Source organism: Chenopodium album, chromosome 13 (genome assembly GCF_948465745.1).
Source record: "Chenopodium album chromosome 13, dcCheAlbu1.1, whole genome shotgun sequence".
In the NCBI taxonomy this organism is placed as follows: Eukaryota; Viridiplantae; Streptophyta; class Magnoliopsida; order Caryophyllales; family Amaranthaceae; genus Chenopodium; species Chenopodium album.
This window is the reverse complement of record NC_137846.1, coordinates 21,163,354-21,184,787: the sequence shown is the minus strand read 5'-3', so window position 1 is coordinate 21,184,787 and position 21,434 is coordinate 21,163,354. Positions and strand designations below refer to the sequence as shown.

Below are 21,434 nucleotides of genomic sequence, written 5' to 3'. Positions count from 1 at the left end.
CACATACATAACAAAAGAAACAACCATTTGGCATATTGTTCGAAGTAGAAAGAGGAGTTTAGTTAGAAGTGTAACTCTCCCTTTATTGTGGGAGGGAAGAATTGGTGCTTTTAATGAAGCACTCTCAAGCTTTGCTTTGATCGAGGTCATCTCCTTTCCCAAGTTTGAAATTTATGAGGACAAATTGTTGATGGCATTGAGATGGTCGATTGAATACACCGTAGAACCACTCTTTCTTGTCGACTCTCTCTCGCCCTCTTTCCAATCCATGTAGTGGCTTACTACATCCTCAATTATGTCCCCCACCTCCTCTTCCGTCTTGTTCATGATAGGGCTTCAGCCACCGGCATCTAAGCAAGATTTTCCTTGAGGGCTTATACCTCCATAAAAGATTTGGATGATTTGATAGGTGTGAATCCCATGATGTGGGCATTTTCTTTGATAATCCTTGTACCTTTCCCATGCCTCATACAAGCTCTCATTCCCCTTTTGCTTGAAGCTTTAAATGAGAATCCTAGCTTCAGTCGTCTTCTTTTGTTGATAAAAACGAGATAGAAACTCCTTTGTCACTTCATCCCATGTCCTCAAAGTGTTTGGCTTCACCTCTTTGTCTAACCACTCTAGAGCACGTTGATGGTATTGCAATACTTCTCAAACTCCTTAAGATGGTTAAGGGGACTCTCGTGCTTGACTCCACTAAATTTACGCCTCTATATCAATGTAATCATCGCTGGTCTAATCTCAATGTCATTTATCGGCGTCGTGGGAGGAGCAATTCCGCTTTCAAACTTATAAGCTCCCGGAGTTCCCAACTCTTTCAATGCTACCCTTGGATTAGCACCTATGCTTTCTCGTTCTTCTTCTTCTTCTTGATGGTCTTCCTCTCTTGAGGAACTTGAGCTTAAGGAACGAATAGCAACCCTTATCTTTGTTATGGTCCTCTTAGTTTAAGGATCAAATGACACTAAATTTCAATCTCGTACCCTATGAATACAAATCTCAAAGGAAAATATGAATAGCACGGCTACAAATGTAGCCTGAAAGAAAGAAAATATTTTTGTATTTTTCAATTAAAATGGAATAAACTCAATCAACTATAGAAAATAACCATGTCATTCCCCAACAACGGCTCCATTTTGAACGGGATGAAAGTCTTAGGTCATTGACTTCTAAGACTCTCCCAGTCAAACCAAATTTATAACCAAACTTAACCCTAATATAGGGGTAAGTTTGGGTCGAACCCAAGGGAATGAGGTATGAGCTATGGTTTCTAGTTAATCTATTTCGAAGTTTAGGTAAATGGTTTGGTCTAAACAAACGAATCAACACAACCAATGTTAACAATAAAGTAGTCACTTCCAGCTTTTCTCTACTCAACGTAGTTATCTTCACCGTTTTGCGCCAACCCTTCAGGACACCATCAGATGGGACAATCAAATCAGAGGGGTCGAAGTCTTTGCTTGACACGACAGCTTGAATGAGTGTAGAGTTATCATTGTCGATGCTCCTAGGTTCATTCTTTTTCTAGCCTGAAAAGAAGGTTGATATTCATATCATCGTAGTCTTGACTAGTTGGTTATCGAGCTATTGAAAACACATCACCTTCGTCAATAAAATCACAATCCATGAACACCTCGAACCCTGGCTCACGTTTCCCATTGTAGACGAAAGGTTCGGGAAATTCATATCACAGGAAGTCCTCCCCTTCTTTGATATGATGGCCATTGAGAGTGAGGGGATAAGGATTCATAGGCATCTCTTTGTTTGTATTACAAGCTGTGTTGCGAGCAACTATCTTGATCACGGCTTGCTTCATGTCTTCTTTTGCTAGCTAGAATACCAAGCCAAATGTGTCCTTTTTGGGTGCACCAAGATAGCCCCAAAGTTCAACCATTTTCTTTTTAAGTCTAAGGGTCATTCCAAGGAATGCCCTTGCTTCTTCATAATTGCGTTGACGTTGACATTTGAATAGGGATTGAAGTCGAGATGGCACTTCTCCTCTTCTTTGGTCATGAGAACGTCTGCTAGAGAGAAACCCTAGAGATTCTCGTCTTCCTCATCACGCTCGACATGGACAATGGGAGTGTCAATAACTTGGATACGCATAGGAGAGGAATCAATGGTGATTGAAACCCCTCCAACTACAGCTTTGACCTTTTGATGCAGCGATGATGGGATCGCCTTTAGCTCATGAAGCCAAAGGTGCCCTAATTACAAATCGAAAGAAGCCTTAATGTCCACCACTTGAAACTTGGTGTGACGTTCAATGGCTCCAGTAGTGATATTCAATGTGATAGTACCCACGGCTTGACGACGAGTATTATCATAAGCACGAATCCCTTAAGTAGAGGGAATCAATTCTTCATCTTTTATTCCCAACTTCTTTGCAGTGCACAACGGGCATACATTGATTGTTGAGCCATTATCAACTAGGCTCATAGGAACATTCATTTTCCTACATACCATAGTAAGGTGTAAGGCCTTGTAATGTTGATCCCCTTCGGGGGGCAGATCCTTACCAGAAAAGGAAATCAAACTGTAGGTACTTGGTAATTAAGTAGTAAGAAAACTAATTAGCCCTGGAGGAGTCATATCACTATCAACTCCTATCTTCGCCAAAGCATTCACCACAGCCTTTCGATGCTCGTGGAAGGTAGCAAGAAGCTTCCATACATTCATTTCCACCTTAGTCTTTTGCAGTTGTTTGATCACACTGTTGCTTAAAGGGTCAATGGGATCAACTATCGGTTGTGCTTGCGGTGGAGGTGAAGGTGGATTAGGTTGGTGTAACCTTCCATTCCTGGTGATAACCTTGACCTTAAGGTCCCCCTAAATATCTTCGCTATCTTCATGGTTGACAGTGCCAAGAGATGAACAACCTATGTCTTTGAGATAGACGTCTTCATCGTCACCATCCCAAATTACATTCACTTCTTTATAGTTTGAAACAAAAACAACTTCTGGTAAAGGTTCATCCACAGATTGGATGAGTACTGACGGATCAAAGGAGACTTTATCTCCTTTGATAGCCAAAGCATTAGAAAGAGGATCTATTTGAATATTAGGTTTCTTGGCCCCTGGAGAGACAGGAAGCTGATTAGAATCAATTAGGTCTTGGATTGCATCTTTTAACTTCCATCATTGCTCAATAGTGTGACCTTTCCTTGGAGAAATGAACGTTTGGGTCATAGCTAGCAGTTCTATTCTCAGGTCTGGGCTCCGAAAACGGCCCAATAGGCATGATTAATCCTTGACTGTGCAAGCAATCAAAAGCAGTATCATAGCTCATTCCAAAAGGTGTATAAACCCTCCTTTTCCTTTGGATTTTTGAGTAGGAGCATTAAGAGCCAACACATATTTGAGGTTGATGTTGTTGGTAGCATTGTTGGGCTTGGAAGACAAAAAAGAAGGACGGTTGTTCTTCTTGTTTTTCCAAGCGTTATTGTTATTATTGCTACCTGCATTCTTTATCAACTCGTCCTCAATGTTGATTCCAATATCGTAAACAGCTTCGAAAGTGTTCAAAGGTAGAAACTTCAAATGCTTCTTGTACTTATGAGTCAAATTCTGAATAAAAAGGCGAACCATCTCCTTCTCCTTGGGAGGATCCACCAAGAGTGCAACTTTTTCTCTCCACCTGTTCAAATATGTAGTGCAGCCTTCATTGTCATTTTGTTTGAGAATGAAGAGTTCACGTTTAGAAGTCACGATTCATGAAGCTTTCAGTAACATCCTCCCAAGTCGCAGTATGCTTGGAATCTAAAGAATAAAACAACTGTTGACAAGCATGCTCCAAGGAAAGGGGGAACACAATAGGGAAGAGTGCTACATCTAACCCTTTGAGAGCCATGGTTGTAGAAAAAGCCTTCAAGTGAAACATAGGGTTATCAGTAGGCTTGAACTTTGGGATGTCAGCAATAGAAAACTTCTCAAGAAGCTTATCCTTGACAGTCAGAGAAGTGGCAGATTGCTCCACATAGGTGAAGTCCTCAGAAATCTTACTCACTTGTTCTTTGATCTTGTCCATTGCAGCCACAGTGACATTAGTTTGTTCCATGGTGGAGACCTTAGTTGTGAGCGTTTGCACCATGGCAGTGAGCGCCTCAATGGACTTGTTGATATTCTCGACGTCTTCCCTAGTAGCCATTGGAATGAACTCAAATTGAACTGGAGACGAAGGTAGATTCTGTGGAGATGATTGTGGAGGTTTCCTTGTACGCCTCTTAGGTTTAAAAGGTTGTTGAGGTAATGTTTCGAACCTAACAATCTACCCTTGCTTCTTGACCAAGCGCTGAAATATTAAAATAAACGCACCTTTAATGACTAGACTCAACCCTGACCCATCCGGAAAAGAATAAGGCAAGAAATTTTTTGAATTTTTTTTTAAAGAAAATAAAAGTATGTATAGGAGGATACCATCTGACTTAATCCCTAATAAAACAGAAAAAAAAAACACAAGACCTTCCTAATGTACGGTCATGAACGAAATGGTGCACGACTCAAGAAAAAGTCTGTGAACTCGACAAGACTTGTGAGTGATTAAGTGAGGTTATGGACGCGTGTTATAACGGTACGGCTAGACATGGCACTAAACTGGACATAAGAACCACATAAGTACACACAAAAACCAAAAAAAAAAGACTGACATGGCACTTTTCCTAGGCACCGTGTCACGGTGCTAACTGTCGTGACACGGTGCTGCATACCGTCAAACGATACAAAGCGTCGTGCCACGACGCTGCACACCATGGCGCGGCATATCTGTCGTGACACGGTGCACAATTCCAGATCTAGTTTTGTGATTTTTCTAGATTTTATTCGATTTTAAGTCTGTAATAAATTCTATGTGGAATAAAACCCTCAGTCATAAGTTAGTCCAAAAACAAAATGAACAAACACATGTGGGGTTAGCACCAAATAAACCATGTAGCACTTAGTTACGATGATGCAAAGAAATAAGTTTGCAACCTAAGGTCAAGATCTATGTTCAACTATGGTTAAGCTTTTGGTGTCAAAGGGTACCATGGTTAAGAGTTTGAACGCGTTGGTAAGGCAGCCTCACTTGAGGGTGTATGCCTACGGGCGGCTCTGTGAGTTCGTGATGAAATCGAACTCGACTCCATGGTTTGGGTGGATTTAATAACTCGAATGAACCCTTATTGCCATGAGAGTTTTTAGGTTGATAGAGTTAAATCCCTCGGGGCTAAGACGTATGACGAACACACAAGTTTTTTTAGAAAAATCGAAGGAAGGTGACTGTTAGAAGAGAAATAAAGCCACTAGAAAGATTGCAAGACTGCCGCGATATGGCAAAATATACCATGTCACAGTGAAAAACACCGCATGACGGTGCCCTGCGACGTGACACGACATGCTATACCGTGGCGCGGCAGTCAGGAAATCTAACTGGTGTCTCTGTTTTCTTCGTTCATGATCAGGTTATCCAGTTTTTTCCTACGGGATAGACCTGAATACGACGTTAAAAACGTCTATGCTATGCAAAAATGCCAAATTAATCACAAGAATGCAATTCAAGAATCATTCAAGTCTCATCCACTCATCTTAATTAAATACCGATCACTCAAATCGATAAGTAACCAAGAATCCTTCCCAGTGGAGTCGCCAAATTGTAGGCGTCGTTTGAAATGCACCTACGTTAAGCATGTTGTGAATATGCTTGGCACTCATAGGAAGTGGGAATTGATGTATACGACTAGGGACAAATAAAGTAGGGAGCCGCCAACAAGTTTTTAAGGAACTTGTAAACCGTTCACGGATCATAAAAGGCAACCACGAATAAAGGGACAACGATAGGCAACAACGATTGACCCGTGAAGGTTACACCCCATTCATAATCCATGAGATTACTAACTCCATTTAGTTCGGAACCACAAAGGAGGATCGGGGATGATGGTACGAAGTGAGTCATGTAGTCACATTCGCCCGTATTGGCCTCTACTCGATTCTTATAGTGAAAAGCATATCGTGATCTCAAAGGCATAAAAACAAAATATTCAATTCGCTCCAACATATTATTATGCTAAATTGGTTGAATATCAATGCAACATATATTCTAAAATATTTGTGATGACTTAATTAAATAACAAGATTAAAGGAACCTAAACCGGTTGTCTAAATTATCTTATTAGTTGTGATTTTCAATTACATATTCCCTTTAAACATGCAATATGGTGATCAATAAATGTAATAAAATAAATATTAATATTGGAAAGAAATTAACAATAATCCAACAATTAATATACGACAAACAAAATAAAAATTATTAGAAAAATAATAGAAACAAAAGGAACATGATTCCTTACTTTGATTTTGTTTGCTTACAACTACAAAATAATAAACGCGTTAGTGACTTCAAGGAAATTAAGTAAACAATAGTTAAAATTAAATTAAATAAAGTTGATTTGGGGCCAAACCCTCAAACAGTTCTACCTTTCATGCCTTGGTTTAAAGGATGGAACCTCGGGTAAAGTATGGACCCCTTGGAGTGCTTGGGGGAAGTATTGTGAGAGAATAAGGTAGGCTAGTGTTTAGGCTAGAGCAAAGAAGGGAGAATAGAGAATTATTTGATGCCCGGACTGCAGAAATGAGACTAATATTTATAGAGGAAATGAGTAGGGGATCATACGGAACCCTAGAAAAGATAAAAACCCTAATTTGGGGCACCATGACACGGCATGTCTGCCGCGACACGGTACGGATACCGTGTCGCGGTGCACTATTTTGCCGTAAATAAGTTTAGATGGATAAAGCACGTGGAATATTGTACGGGGATTGCACAAAGACAAATCCCGTGTCACGGTATGTGTATCGTGACACGGCAAAGGATGCCACGAGGCGGCAATGTCCACCTTGACACGGCACGTGGCGCCGTGTCACGGTATACAGTTTTTCCATATTTGCGTCCAAATTCACTTTTAACCTTATTATGCTCGGTATTTTTAAGTGTCATTTCATAATTTCGGTCTATTTAGAATTATTATTCATTAATAGGGCTCAATTAATAAATAATAAGAAATGAATTAAAAAGGGTTCGGGGCAAAATACAAATTGGACTATGCTTTGACTAATCATTAGGACTGACCCGTTGACTATTTTGTGAGCTAAGCTTGATTGAACATGGACTTTAAACACTCCCGAGATTTAATACTTAACTTGACCAATAATGGCGGTGAAAGGTTTTTCATCATCGGATTTGGTTTTGGGAAGACGTTTTTAGGTGTCTACAATAGTGAATTTGAAAATTTTCATGGATATATAGTGAAATAAACAAAAAACTTAGGGGTTTTTTTTTCTTTCTTTTTTTTTTCTTAAAAAATTGTTTCTTTCTTTATATTTTTGGGGAGGTAAGTCACGAACCCTTACCCTCCCTCGAAATACTTTTTCTTTTTTTAACACTTATGGAAACAAAAATAAAATGTAATATATACAAAATATGTCATATGTACAACAATCGTATAAAAACAGATATATATATATATATATATATATATATATATATATATATATATATATATATATATATATATATATATATATATATATATATATATATATGATCTACTAAGGTAAAGCATGTTGCTTAGATATCTACTACATACTAATGTGATTGTATCCACTACATACATATGTGATTGTATAAACATAATAATAATAATAATAATAATAATAATAATAATAATAATAATAATAAAAATAACAATAATAATAATAATAATAACAATAATAAAAAATATTAGAAAAGCTGACATAATGTCTTTTAATTATGTACCACACTTTGGGTGATTATTAATGATTCATAGGTTACTAGATTCTTATACCCAAAAATGAATGAGAAATAATGGTATGATTGATATCATACATGCATGTTTCTATAAATCATGCAAAAGTAATATCATGTGCAAATTCAACATGAATGCACAATATCTATTTAAGCAAGAGATAGATGACATTGTGGGAAACTTACATATAAAATATATTTATTATGCCCATACTTATAACAAATTAATATAATTAGGCAAGAGGTACAAATAAGAGTTTATAAAAATAACTTTATTATTCTTTGTTTTAGGTAAAAATACCCTTGCTACGTGGAGCCAATCAGAGGGGACACGTGTCATCCCACGATAGGTCCAACAAGGGCCACTGACTAGTTGACATGTGGAATCCCTAATTAGCAGGGAAAGAGGCGGCCTTCAGGGCCAAATTACCAAGAAAGCCATAAAACGGCGCAGCCCACCAAATCTAGGTCAGAATGATCTAATAGAGGGAGCATTTTCCTACGACCCTATAAATAGGGAAATTTCCCCCATTTTTGGGACACGTTCATTCATTACAAACAATTAATTTTCTCACATTAGATAAAACACCTAATCTCATAATCTGAAAAGATCTACTTTTACCTTTTCTGCATCTTTTTACGTTCTTCGACCGGTTCCAACCAACCCGAGCTTCCATTATTTTACGAGTACAGACAGCCAAAATCCAGTTTAGTGATGTAACTCTCCCAAGGGACTAAGAAAACCTCAAAACATTTGGCGCCGTATGTGGGAAGAGTACCTCTAAAATGTTTCACAACAGTCTGTACCGCCTCCTGACCCCAAACGGCCTACGGCCGATGGTGAAGTCCATTCAGACCATGATACTAATAACGATTGTGAGATCAAAACGCTTGTGGCCCCCGATGAGTCACTTAGAATAAGACGAATTCATCCCAAGGAAACGTTGGAGCTGGGCAATGACCAAGCAGGTCATCCGGACAGCCATCTAGACAACATCAGGCGGCAGAAGGAGCCGATGCCGTCACCAGAGACGAAGTCATGAAATTAATGAGTAGTTTCAAAGAAGAGATCAAGGATTTGATCAACAAGAGGACGGCTTTAAGGAGGGTGTGCCCATCGTAGGGGATCCTTCTCCTTAAATGCCTAGGGCCCTTTAAAACCCTAGAACTTTACACTTGTTAGGGTGTATTAGGATTTGAATTCCTCACTGTTTGGAGGACCTTGAATTAGAACTGATTCTATCATTAGGCTTTTTTGTAAGAAACAAGTAGGAGTCACCAATGAGTTTTAGGAAAACTCATAAACCTCGTTCATACCTTTATCCCAAGTAGAGTTCAAGGGATATTTGGCACGATCGTAAGTTTACCATGCCCAAATTGGTCTACGTGTACCAGAAATGAGTTCGAGAGCAATGGTACTAAAATAACGTTCCCTTTAGAGGGGAATCGCTATCCTAGCCCTAGTATGGCCTCTACTAGCTCTTCTTTTTTCATAATTTCATCACCAAACAATATATGCAACGTGATACTTAAAAACTAAGTTAGTTAATTTTATTTACAAGCGTCAATCATATAGGAATTAAATTGCAAAAGTCGTTATTCTTATTTAATCAATATTCGTGAAAAGAACAATAAATAAACAAGATTCGCCTTGACTTAGGTGATCAATCAACAATTAATTATTCAATTCTATTCTTTATTTAACACAAGATACTATGTGCAATTCATTAATTAAAAGTTCATTTAAAGCGATCAAACAATACTAATTAATTAATTAAAATTTATTTAAACAAGAAAACAAAGGTGATTGATCTAAGTGCTCGGGAATTTACCACTTCTCCTTGCTAGATCTTTGTTTAGAACACTTATGGACTCCTTCTTTTTCGGGAACCTGCACCGTAGTAACAAGTATTGAGGGGGTGAGTGTTTAGGACAAGAGGGTTGATTAATTTAGCGTGTATTTTTCAATATTGTTAGGAGGGTTGATTAATTCAAGCCTCTCCATTAGCTATATCTACAAAAATTCAATGCAAATAATTAGTATTACTATATAAAATTAAATATTTTTTATTTCTCTAATTTTCTTTTTAGCTCCTCTAAACTAAGCATAGTTTCTCCAAGGCATTAGATTTCTTCCTGATTCAATTTGCACCATGACAGACACTAATATTGCTTGGCCCTCACGAATATTACCACTAGTGAGGAGATATTGGCTAAACATGCAAAAGAGGAAATCCCTTCTCTTATAAACATGAAATGACTCTGAGCGTGGTCTATCAAAATAAAAAGCGTGCAAATTATTTCAAGTCCCTATCCCTAAGGATAAGGAAACGCTCAAAATCTTTATAATAATATTCGCTCACTTTAGGAATTACCGCAAGATCTAAGGAAGGGAAGCCAAGAATGGCACCAAATTCTTCCGGTAAAGGGAAAATTTCATCAAAACCTAATATAAAGCGATGAGTTTCTGGATCCCAATATTCTAAGGCAGTATGAATAAACTCTATGTCAAGATCTACCCCCTTAATGCCATTGAAACCTCCCAAGTGGAAAAAGTCAAGCTCTTTCCTCTCTTTAGCAGTTAAAGACCGACACCACTCACGAGTAAAATCACTAAAACTCTTAGACATGATGGAAAATTAAAGATGAGATTATTTTTTCAGTGCAGATTATACAAAAATTGACAGATTTGGGGGCTATTTATAAACAGAACTGACGCAAACCGAATCCCAAAAGGATTAGGAAAAAAATAAAACCAGCGCGCCGCGACAGGGCTAGCGCGACGCAACAGGAGCGTCGCGTCGCGACAATTTAAATTTTCCCGCGTCAAATTACGTGCTTAGCTGACCATATGTTATCCGACTTTAACTCGGATTCGTACTTTGACTTTACGGTTTTGACTCTTTTCAAAGCGTTATCCAAACATTATTTTTGGCAAATTTATTCCAAACACTTAACCCATATTTGATTATTTTAAGTTTAATTACATTTAAATTTATTTTCAGTCAAATTCTATTTTATTTTTCATTTTTTCTTTTTTTGGGGGAGAAAGTCGGATACCCTCCATTAATAATAAAAATGATGGAAATTTTTGCGCAAAAAATTAGTCACAATTTTTTCACAGAATCACATACACATAAAATGAAAAATAAAAGTGCAAAAGATAAAATAGACATAGTAATCTTAGGATATATATATAATATGTCTAACATAAGTGTTGAGTCCTATAGTACAAATAAGGAAAGTCCTACAAAGTCAAAAATTAAAAAATATATACAGGAACAACTATGATGGCTGAGGACGCAAATGTGGAGGAACTCTAAATATATCAAAAAACTGCACAGTCCGAGGAATCTGTAACGGGTGAGCCTCGCCGTGCACTCGAACAGCGATAGGACTGATCAACTCCTCTACATCGGGAGAGAAAACAGTGATATCACTACCAAAAGGAAATGCAGCTGACCGGAACTCTAGTCCGGTGATGAGAGTGAAGTCGACAGGAGTGATAGTCATCTCACCCCAAGTAAAATGAAAAGTGTTGGTGGTGTCCCAAAAGAACTCCACCAAGGCTCGAATCAGGAAACGGCTCGATGTCAAATAATAGAGAGCCTGAGTGGCGTGCAACAATGGAGTTAGACCACAAGACTCCCACAGTCCACGCAACTCCTCTTTGTTGTGAAAATAAGACTCGTACAGCTGCCCGAGGGTTTAATCATGGTAAAGTAGGTCGTTGGGACTACTAACCCTAACGAAATTAAAAAATTTTAATACCTAAACTCTTCACTAAACTAGTTATTGGCAAGTAAAGGGTCGAACCACGAAGACTAAATGTATCAATCTATGCTAATTAGACAACTAGGATGGTTGAGATATAGAGAGAGGTACAACTAAACACTACTAGAGCAAAGAACGAAAACTAGGGAAATTGGAATCTAATTACATTAATGCATTCAACAACGACATTGCAATTAGATGAAAATGACCTCAATTAAGAACAGTCAACACACTCAACTCACTCTCGCGCAATCAAGCATGCTAATTATCCTAATAAACTAATTCACTCTCGTGCAACTAGTCTAGCATAAGTATGGAAGAATTTAGACTCTCAAACAACTCACTTTCACACAATTGATTGAAAACACAATTAAGAACATAGAATCAATTAGCTAGAAAGATTCTAATCTATATAAGCATCATCCATACATAATAATCAAGAATCAATTGCATACAAATTACAATAAATCATTCAATTCATCAACATAATCTTCATCCAAATCCCTAGAATAAAATCTAAACTAACATGTTAAAGAAGAACATGAAAAGCAAGGTAAAACTAGAATCAAATCTAGAATTAAACTATTAAACTAATAAACAACTCTAATCAATAAACAATTAAACAAAATCAAGAAATAAAGGAAAGCAATAAAGACGAGAGAAAGTTAGGAAGACTCATTGAATATATAAGAAGAAAATCCACAAATAGCTTTTTCAACCTCTCAAAATTCTTTGAAAAATCCAAGATTTCTCTCTCTAAAACTACTCTGACACTAGAGAGAAAAACTCCTAATCTAACCCTAAGAGAGAGAGAAAATAAAATGAACTAAATTAAACTAGGGTGAATAATTGTTCAAAGAGTATAAAACCCCAAAAGGGGTATTCATATTACAAGTTAAATAAAATAAAAGAAAATAAAAAGAAATAAAACTATTCAAATTAATTAAATAACAAAACTAAAATAAAATAAAAAAGAAAGATAAAAAGGAAAAAGTAAATAAAATGGAAAATAACCCCAAAACCCCCAATATTCCCATCAGACCCACGAATTCCTCAGACCAAAATCCCATTCCCATTCGTGGCTTCTCAGCTCTTTGACCTTCACCATTCAGCCATCATCATCCACGCATCATCACCGTTCATCGCAATCATCAGCATTATCATCATCAAGCATAATTAAATCGCGTCCGTTAGATTAGTTGAAGCAATCGCGACCGTTGAAGCTCATTAATTTCGTACAAATAACCCCGTACAAATAATTCCGTACAAGAAACTATGAAATTATTAAATAACAAGAACTAAAAACTTAAAACATAAACATAGAAAATAAGATAATTAAATAAATTACGTAAATAAGCTAAAAACTATTAAAAGACTACTAAAATACTTAAATTAAGAGATATATAAGGAAAATAAGGAAATGAGAGAAATAAAGCCTAAAACTAGGAAAATAATTAGATAATAAACCGAAAAATAAGCATAAAAGTACCTTAAAAGTGACATAAAAGTCACTTATCATGGTTTCGTTGCCCGAACCGTGGCAACGAACTCGCTCGTCGGCCATCCCGATTCGAACTCGCTCCGAGATGTGAACAGGGGCGCAAAGTACAGGGTACGGCCATCCCACTCAGGGAACTCCCCTAGACTGGTAGAAGTATCCTCGCCGGCGTCGACAGGCTTGTCCTCTCGGTGAGCCCTACGAGAGCGTGAGCCGAAACTGCGTCATCGAGACATGCTAATTATGCAAGAAAATAGTAAATCAAAGGTTCCATAGTATCTAAGGTTCGCCTAGCCATATGATACTATGTTCGTAAAAAAACAGAGTACATAGTACTAAAATAGAGCATGTTCTTGATTCAAACAAAAATAGCATTTTCAAGCAATCATACAATTTCATGCAATACTAGGACAAATATTATGACAAATTGAGCATGAATAGCTAGCAAAAACATGAAGAACAAGCCACATTGTTCTCACGAACTCAAGGAGTTCAACAATGGAAAATCGTTCATTTCTTCACAAAATTGAGTCAAACAAGTCTCAAAACACTCCTAAGGTGATACACAAGCATAAACAAACAATTTCATGGCAAGAAATTCAACAAAAAATGCAAATTAAGCAATATAAGTTCCGAGTTTTTCGGAAAACCATGAGTTAACACGCACAAAATTTGCACAAAATAAAGTGAGTTTGAGCAAAACTTACATAGATCGGCAAACTATAGATCGAGAGCTTCGATTTACAACAAATTGGAGTGAATTTGGTTGAGAAACGAAGAAGAACGGATGATTTGGAGTTTCGACTGAAACCGAGCAAGAAAAGAGGCAGCAGCGAAATAAGGAAGGACAAGGGGTTTAAATCCGAAAAACCCGTCTCCATTGCGCTGCGACACGCTTGGAGTGCTGCGACAATGCATGGCAGCGTGCGCTGTCTCCCTTTCTTCAGCGATGCAATTTGTGGCCCCCATATTGGTTTATGCGGACCTCATGCAGTAATTTTTGGTTCCTTGGTACGCCAGTTAGCCCCTATAAGTAAGTTGACATGATTAGTAGTTGGTTCGATTATAATCGCAGTAAGTGATCGACTTGATGATGGTCGTCTCACTTAGCTTAAGCGCCTAAACATTGGCTCATCGCAAGCATTAAGATTGGTTCATAAAGCAAGCACAAACATCAAACGCACCACAAAATTACAAGCAATGGGACAGCAAGCATTCCAACAAAGCACTAGCAAACTAAGGATCAACAAGCGGTGATCTTCGATAACTTTCCTAAGATGGTTATCACACAGAAATAGAAGATTGCTACAGGCAGAGCGATCTTCGACGATGTTCCCTAGGAAGCAGAAGATTGTCATGAAAACTGAAGATGGCTACAAGCAGAGTTATCTTCGACAGTTTTTTTCCTAGGATGAGAGAAATTGTCAAAAAATTAGGAGATGACTACAAACAGAGTTATCTTCGATCATGTTCCCTAGGATGCGAAAGATGGTCACAAAGCGGCAGAAGATTGTTACAAGCGGAGCAATCTTCGATGGTGTTCCCTAAGATTTGCAAGACTGTCACAATGGAAAATGAAGACGGTAACAAGCGGAGCGGTCTTCGGCGATATCCCCTAGCTTGAGGAAGGTCGTCAAAACAAAATGCAGCAACAAAATCGATTACTCCAAAGACGTGTACTCGACAGTGCATGATACGCATTTCTCAACTCTTTTATCTGTCTAACTAACGCTATTTTGCAGGTATCGGCATTAAAAGAATGATTTAGGATCGCATAACGTTCTGAATCATTCTCCCTCCCTATCTCTACTTTGACTTTTGTTTTCGAAACTTACGTTTCTCCAAACTCGGTCAAAGTGGGGGCTTCTGTAGATACCAGATTGTGTCTCCCCAAATACCAAACCCAGTGATGAATACCTTTTACGTCATTGATTAACGAACAAAGTGAAAGTGTGAAAAGTCTTGTGATGCGGTTGTTTTAATAAAAATATCTTTTCTTTCTATTTTCGAAATGAACTCTATTTATGAAAATGTCCAGTCCAATTTAGTTTGGTACATGATAAAGGTCCAATAATAGTGAATTTGGATTGGGTTCGCAAAGAGCTTTCAAACGATATATTATAAGCCCAATTCCGATGCATAATAAGGAAGTTATGGCCAAAATACTAAATTGGGCTTGAAATGGTTTTCCATGGCCCAATGATCTAGTGGAGGTCCCATTAATTATTATTCCTAAGAATTTTTTAGAATAATCTAGAAGGTTCTTTTGTGTTCTAGTGGAATTAGGATTAATAATTATGTTTTTAGAAAATAAAGAAATTCTATTTGGATTAAAACAAGTGTTTTAAAAAAAAGATTAAATCCTATAAGTACGGACATTAATAAATCGAATTTAATTAGATTAAGGATTCCGTACAGATTTTAGAAAACGCGTGAACCATCGCGAAACGACAGAACTAGCGCGCCGCGAGGAAGCTGTCGCACCACGATAGAGCTGTCGCGTCGCGCTGAATTTTGTCGCGCCGCGACATAAGTAGTTTTATTCCAGGTTGGATTCGGTCTTTTTCTTATCGTCTCCCGACTATTTTTCTTATAAATAGGGTCGTATTTCCCCGTTTTCATTCAATCACAATCATCTAATTCTATTCTTCTCTATCTCAAGCTAGAAGCTTATTCTCTCTCCCTCTTTCTAGCCTAGCCTTTTTACGAACAAAATACCGTATTCACGAGTTCTAGACACACCTAGCCAAGCTCGAAGTTGCATTCGCCCTAGACGTGAAAGGTTGATAATTTATGAGGGTTTGGTCCCAAATCCCTATTTTAATTATTAAAATTAATTGTTTGATTTAATATTTTCCTTGAAGTTACTAATGTGTGTATTATTTTGACAGAAAGAGATACGAGGTAACAAAGTAAGTTGTTTTATTGTTATATTTCCTTAGAAAGCATGTTGATATTATATTAATTCTTAGTATTATGTTAGGATGTTTATTGCTTTCTAGTATCATGTTTAGGTTGCTTCCTATCCTTTCTAATAACATGTTAGTATCATGTTAGGGTTAAAGCTTTGATCTTTATTGCTTAGTGACATGCTAGGATTTGTTATTAATCTTTTTAGTCCTAGGATCTTGCTAATAATATTATTATTGCTTTGAGATTGAGATTATTATGATTATTATGATAATTTGTTGATATGTTGCTTGATATTATATATTGTTGTTATTGCTTGATCACGCCCTATCTTGCAGGACTAAAGGGAATTTGTACTTGTAATCACGTTTAATAAGATAATTAATAATCTTTTTTAGGCTAATGTGATTTTAATTCAAGTGATCACCAATAATAAATTTGTTTGTGCATTAATATTCAACCAACATAGATTAAACAAGTTTAGGATTAATATATTGATTGTATGTTGGTCAGAAAGCGCACATGAATATGAGAAGAATAAAGTAGAGGCCTACTTTTTGGGCAGGTTCAATCTCTTTTAGGTTGGATTTGTACCTTCATCCCCGAATATCCAGTCATGGTTCCAGACCACTATAGAGTTAGCGATCTCATGGATCGTGAAGGGGTGTAACCTTCACCCTGTGAATGGTTTACAAGTTCCTAAAACTTGTTGGCGACTCTTTTGCTCTAGCTTCCTTCCCTTTAGACGCCAGTATGCTTAAGTGTATGATCATAGTGGGGCTCAAGTGTGGGATGCTTGAAATATTCCCTACACCTACGTATTCGTATTACGAAATTAGGTCTTTGCGTAGTTCTTTTGCGAAAAAGAGTTAAATATATTTTTTAAAATTTTTGTTTAATCCTACTTGTAGAAATCAAATGAAAAATTAATCAAAATTTGTTTAATAACTTAAATCAAAGTTTAATTTTGTGGTTTTTCGAGTATAAATAATTTTTGAAAAATGCCCTTATTTTATCGCTAATAAAAATCGAAATTTTATTCAAGCATAAAATTTTGGGTTCGTAGTTCGTCATCAGGTGGCGCGCGCAACGTCCAAGGTTGTGCATGCCTGATGCGCGCAACTGATTTTTTTGCGCATGACATCCGCGCACAATTGATTTTGTTGCGCGCGACGACTTACAACGAGCATTAAAAAAAATGTTTTTAATCATTATTAACCCCCCCAAGTGTGAAGAGTTTTTTCGTGATATTTTCAAAAATATGAACACTTTGAACGGTATATATTTTTGATTCCCCCCTCCCAAGTGTTATGAGCTTTACCGTGTGATTCGGTAAAACGCATACACTTAGAATCTTTATTTGAATGCTAATAGACATGATTGTTAATTATGAATGAACGAGTTTATCCGGATTTTTATATGTAATACTTTTTAAGTCGATCAATGTTTATTAATTGACGATTTCATCGCTACCAATATCCATTAATTGAACAGCTCCTCCTGATAGAACTTAATTACGCGGTATGGTCCTATCCTATTAGGTTTGAATAGACAAAAGACTCATCATCAGATTCTTTAAACATCTCTCCTTTGCCTGTGGTGATCTCCAGCTTGTCACCTTTATGGTTAATCCACTTGAAAGTCTTCCTCCATCAATGCTCGAAGGTTTTGTTAAAAGGGGTGATCAACGAGGTTGGGTCAAAAGCTTCATCTTGGATGGCATTTTGATTAGTCATTGTAGTAACATGGTTTTGCTCTAGTCCAAATAGCAGGTTGAATGCTTGCCTATCATAGCACCCTGAAGTTGGGTGTTTCGATTGAACGATTTCGAAATCGTCATTCAAGAAGTAGCAAACGTGGAATATTTCGAATCCAGGCTTCTTGATACCATCTAGAACTAATGGTTCTAGAAAGTCATAGCATGGGTAATCTTCTCCCCCCCAAACGAATTTACCATTGAGGGTTTGATTATAGGATGAGAGTAAAGTGATTATCCCTTTCTTATTATTGTCTCTACGTGCTTTGATCATAGCATCGTGAGACTCGAGTTCTTCTTTGGTTGGCTTATATCCCAATCCAAAAGAGAAGCTTTTCTTAGGGATAGGAAGTTAAAGTGATTTCTTTATTCCTATTCCCAAAGGCATCCCAAGAAAGTAACTACTCTTGAATAAGATATTGTTTACTATTGGGGTGGAATATGGATCAAGCTTGTGTGGTTCTTCAAGGCTTTCCTCCATTTCCAGTGTGCAAATTGCCTCTGCAGCGAATCCCCACATGTCCTATTCATCATTATCATGGTTTATTTCCAGAAGTGATTGATCATTTATTGTTATTTTAAGAGGATAAGCATGTAGTCATAGGAAGACCTTGATAGTTCAACCTAATCATTTGATGGAGCGAGGAGGGTATTGCTCCAAGCTCATGTATCCAAGGACGTCCTGAAAGAAGGTTGAATGTAGGTTTAATGTCCAGGACATGGAATTCAACCATCTTTTGTATTAGGTCTGTGGTAATTTGTAGCTTAATTGTCCCACACATCGTCCCCTTGAATTATCATAGGCCCTAATGCTTTGTGTTGTTGGTTGAAAATCTTTTTCGGGATTAAGGCCTAAATATTTCGCAGTTCGTAATAGGAATACATTTACGGCAGACCCATTGTCAACTAAAGTAAGAGGGATGTTGTATCCCTCGCACCCCACAGTTAGGTATTATGCATTATTGTGGGTAGTGTCTTTCGAGGGCAAATTATCACTAGTAAAGGTGATTGGTTTGTCGGATTTTTCTCTAGTAAGCAACTAATGAGATCCTATGGAGTTGTGTCTGTACTTACAGACAGAGCCGTTAGAGCATTCATAAGAGAATTCCTATGTTCTTTAGAAGTACTTAGGAGTTCCAAAATGCTTACATTCGCCTTAGATTGGCGAAGTTGTTTAACCAATGGATCTTCAACCTCAGGTGGAGGTGGTACTGGATTTTGAACTTGATTTTGAGTGGTCGAAGATCCATTTGGTTATGTTTGATAAACTCACCCAGAACGAGTTCGATGATCTATCTCGTTTGGGTTAGTTGTAGGACTCATGAACCAACTTTCTTCTGGAGGCTTTGAATGTGCCTCCATTTCAAGATGCTCCAAGAGTTGTGCTTGATGCCATTGTTCATCCAAGGAGAGATTCGATAAATCTTGTGATTTCACCAAGAAATGATCCCAATCAAGCGCTCTACTTGTTTCGTTCTGTAGACAAGGTAGAGGTGGGACGGCGGCATACTTAGAGACATATAAGTCTTGGAAGTCGTCGTCACATAACCCACACACTTCATTAGTTGCCCCTACAAGTGTTGTGGTTGGAGGCTTCCCTATGGGAGTTGGGAGTGATATAATTCAAAGTATTGATCGTATAGCTTCCCATATGATGGTCATCGATGTGAAATGTCCCCAATGGGGATACATTGTTGTTGGGTTTAGGCATGGGAATTCTTCCATCGTCTACTAGATCTTGTATTTTATGTTTTAGGACAAAGCAACGTTCAGTATCACGTCCAATACCTCTATGATAAGCACAATAGGCATTGCCGTCCCATTGAGAGTTTCTTTTTTCTAGAGGAGTGACAAGATAAAGTCGTATCACCGAATCAAAAATAATTCCTAAGTTCCTCTAACTATGCAGATAGGGAAGAAGAGTCGATCCACAAGGAAACAAGTCTTTCTATTCCTATTTAATTAATATAATCTAAATTATAGAAAAACTAAATTATAGATATGATGAAGTAAACTAAGGGAGATAAAAGTAGGGAGAAATCAATGAATAAAAGCCTAGGGTATAGGTTAACCAATAAATAATATTATAGGGTAAAACATAATAATCAATCATCAATGCATCAATTAATCAGATCATAAAGGGATTTCGCTACGTATTACAATCACAGAGTTAATTTAACGATATTAAATCTCATCTCTCGAATATCGACTTAACCATTTATAAATTAGTCCGCCTATTGAAACTAAGCCTAAACATCAATTCTCATCTCTCGAATCTCGAATCAATATTGCATAACTCATATATTTAAACCAGGCCTAATCTAATTGCATAGCATTAAATCAATCAATAGGAAATTAATCAAGCATCTATAATCAACAATAATAAACTACCCCTTCATATTATTTATGAATCCCCACAACCCTAGAAAGAAAGCCACTCACACATAATTGAATCTGAACTAATCAAAGCAATTAAACAAGTCATGATGAAATAAAGAAACTAAATTACTGAAAATAATAGAGAAGAAATCATTACCAAAATTAACGGAAATAATGGACTGAATTAAGAACAAATTTGTAGAGTTGTAGAGAAAGAAAACAAGAGAGAAGTTAAATCTAAAAACTAAGTAGTGAGAGAAAAGCTAAGTGAAGAGGTCCATCGTACCAAAAACACTAAAAACGTATTTATACAAAGCTCCTCAAAATCCTAATTAGAAACTATGTAAAATCGTCGAAAATCACTCCTCCAAAACACGTGCCCGGTCGGGCGAGGTACCGCCCGGTCGGGCTCACCTTTTTGAACCTTGAAGTATCTCTCCCCCCCCCCCGGTCGGGCGTGAGCTCGGGTGAAGCAACCCCTTCCTTCTTTCGCCCCGCCCAGCCAGGCGCGCCTTCGGGCGGAGACCTTTGAGTCGGGCAAGGCCACTTGGGCATTTCTTGGACTCTTAATTGGGCTCCTATTCTTCGGCCTAATCCGGATTTCCTCTTAGAGGGCTTTAAAACTTGGTCCAACGCCTCGGTATCTCATATTTCGAGCCCTTAATCACCGGTTTGATGACTCTTACCGGCCTTGGGATACGAAAAGTGGTCACGCTCCTCCAATGCTCGTAGTTGCTCCATAAAATACTAAAACTACGAAAACACTAGAAAACACCAAGTAGTAATAAAGCGGCTCTAAAGAGCCAAAAGCACTACTAATTATGACCAAGGGACGGGGGTAAAACACTATATAAAATAGACAAATCAAGGAGTAGGTGGCGTTGGCCCTGTTGGTGCGAGCAATCCTTTTTCATTTAGTTTATCTATTAATTCTTTATAGCTCACAGGAAATTGTGTAAACCGTCTTTCTTTTGTCCATGTTCTCCGAGGGTCATTATATCGCATTGTACTATTATATTGCGTGGAAGTCCCAAACACATCAATAGAGGATGAAGTGTTATCATTCCCCTTTTTGTAGTTGTTCTTAGGTTTATGATGATGAGGCTTGTTTGCCTTTTCTTTAGCAAGATCATCTTCAATCCTAGTAACCACAGAATAGACCTTTTGGAAAGTGTCTAAACCAAGGTAGCGTAGATGTTTGTTGTACTTTTCATGACAATTTCAATGAACTTTTGTACCAACTCGAGTTCAAGTGGCCTTTAGGTAAGGTGGGCCGCCTTTCCTCGCCATCTACCATAGAAAGCAAAGAAACCTTCATC

At 37.5% G+C, this 21,434-nt stretch overlaps 1 non-coding gene across 1 annotated transcript; it reads left to right on the top strand.

Moving 5' to 3' along the window:
* Window positions 1-415: 415 nt before the first annotated feature.
* Window positions 416-521, top strand: LOC145577302 (small nucleolar RNA R71). Its single transcript, XR_014098748.1, has one exon. It is a non-coding gene; the product is annotated as a small nucleolar RNA R71 (small nucleolar RNA).
* The last annotated feature ends 20,913 nt before the right edge of the window (window positions 522-21,434 follow it).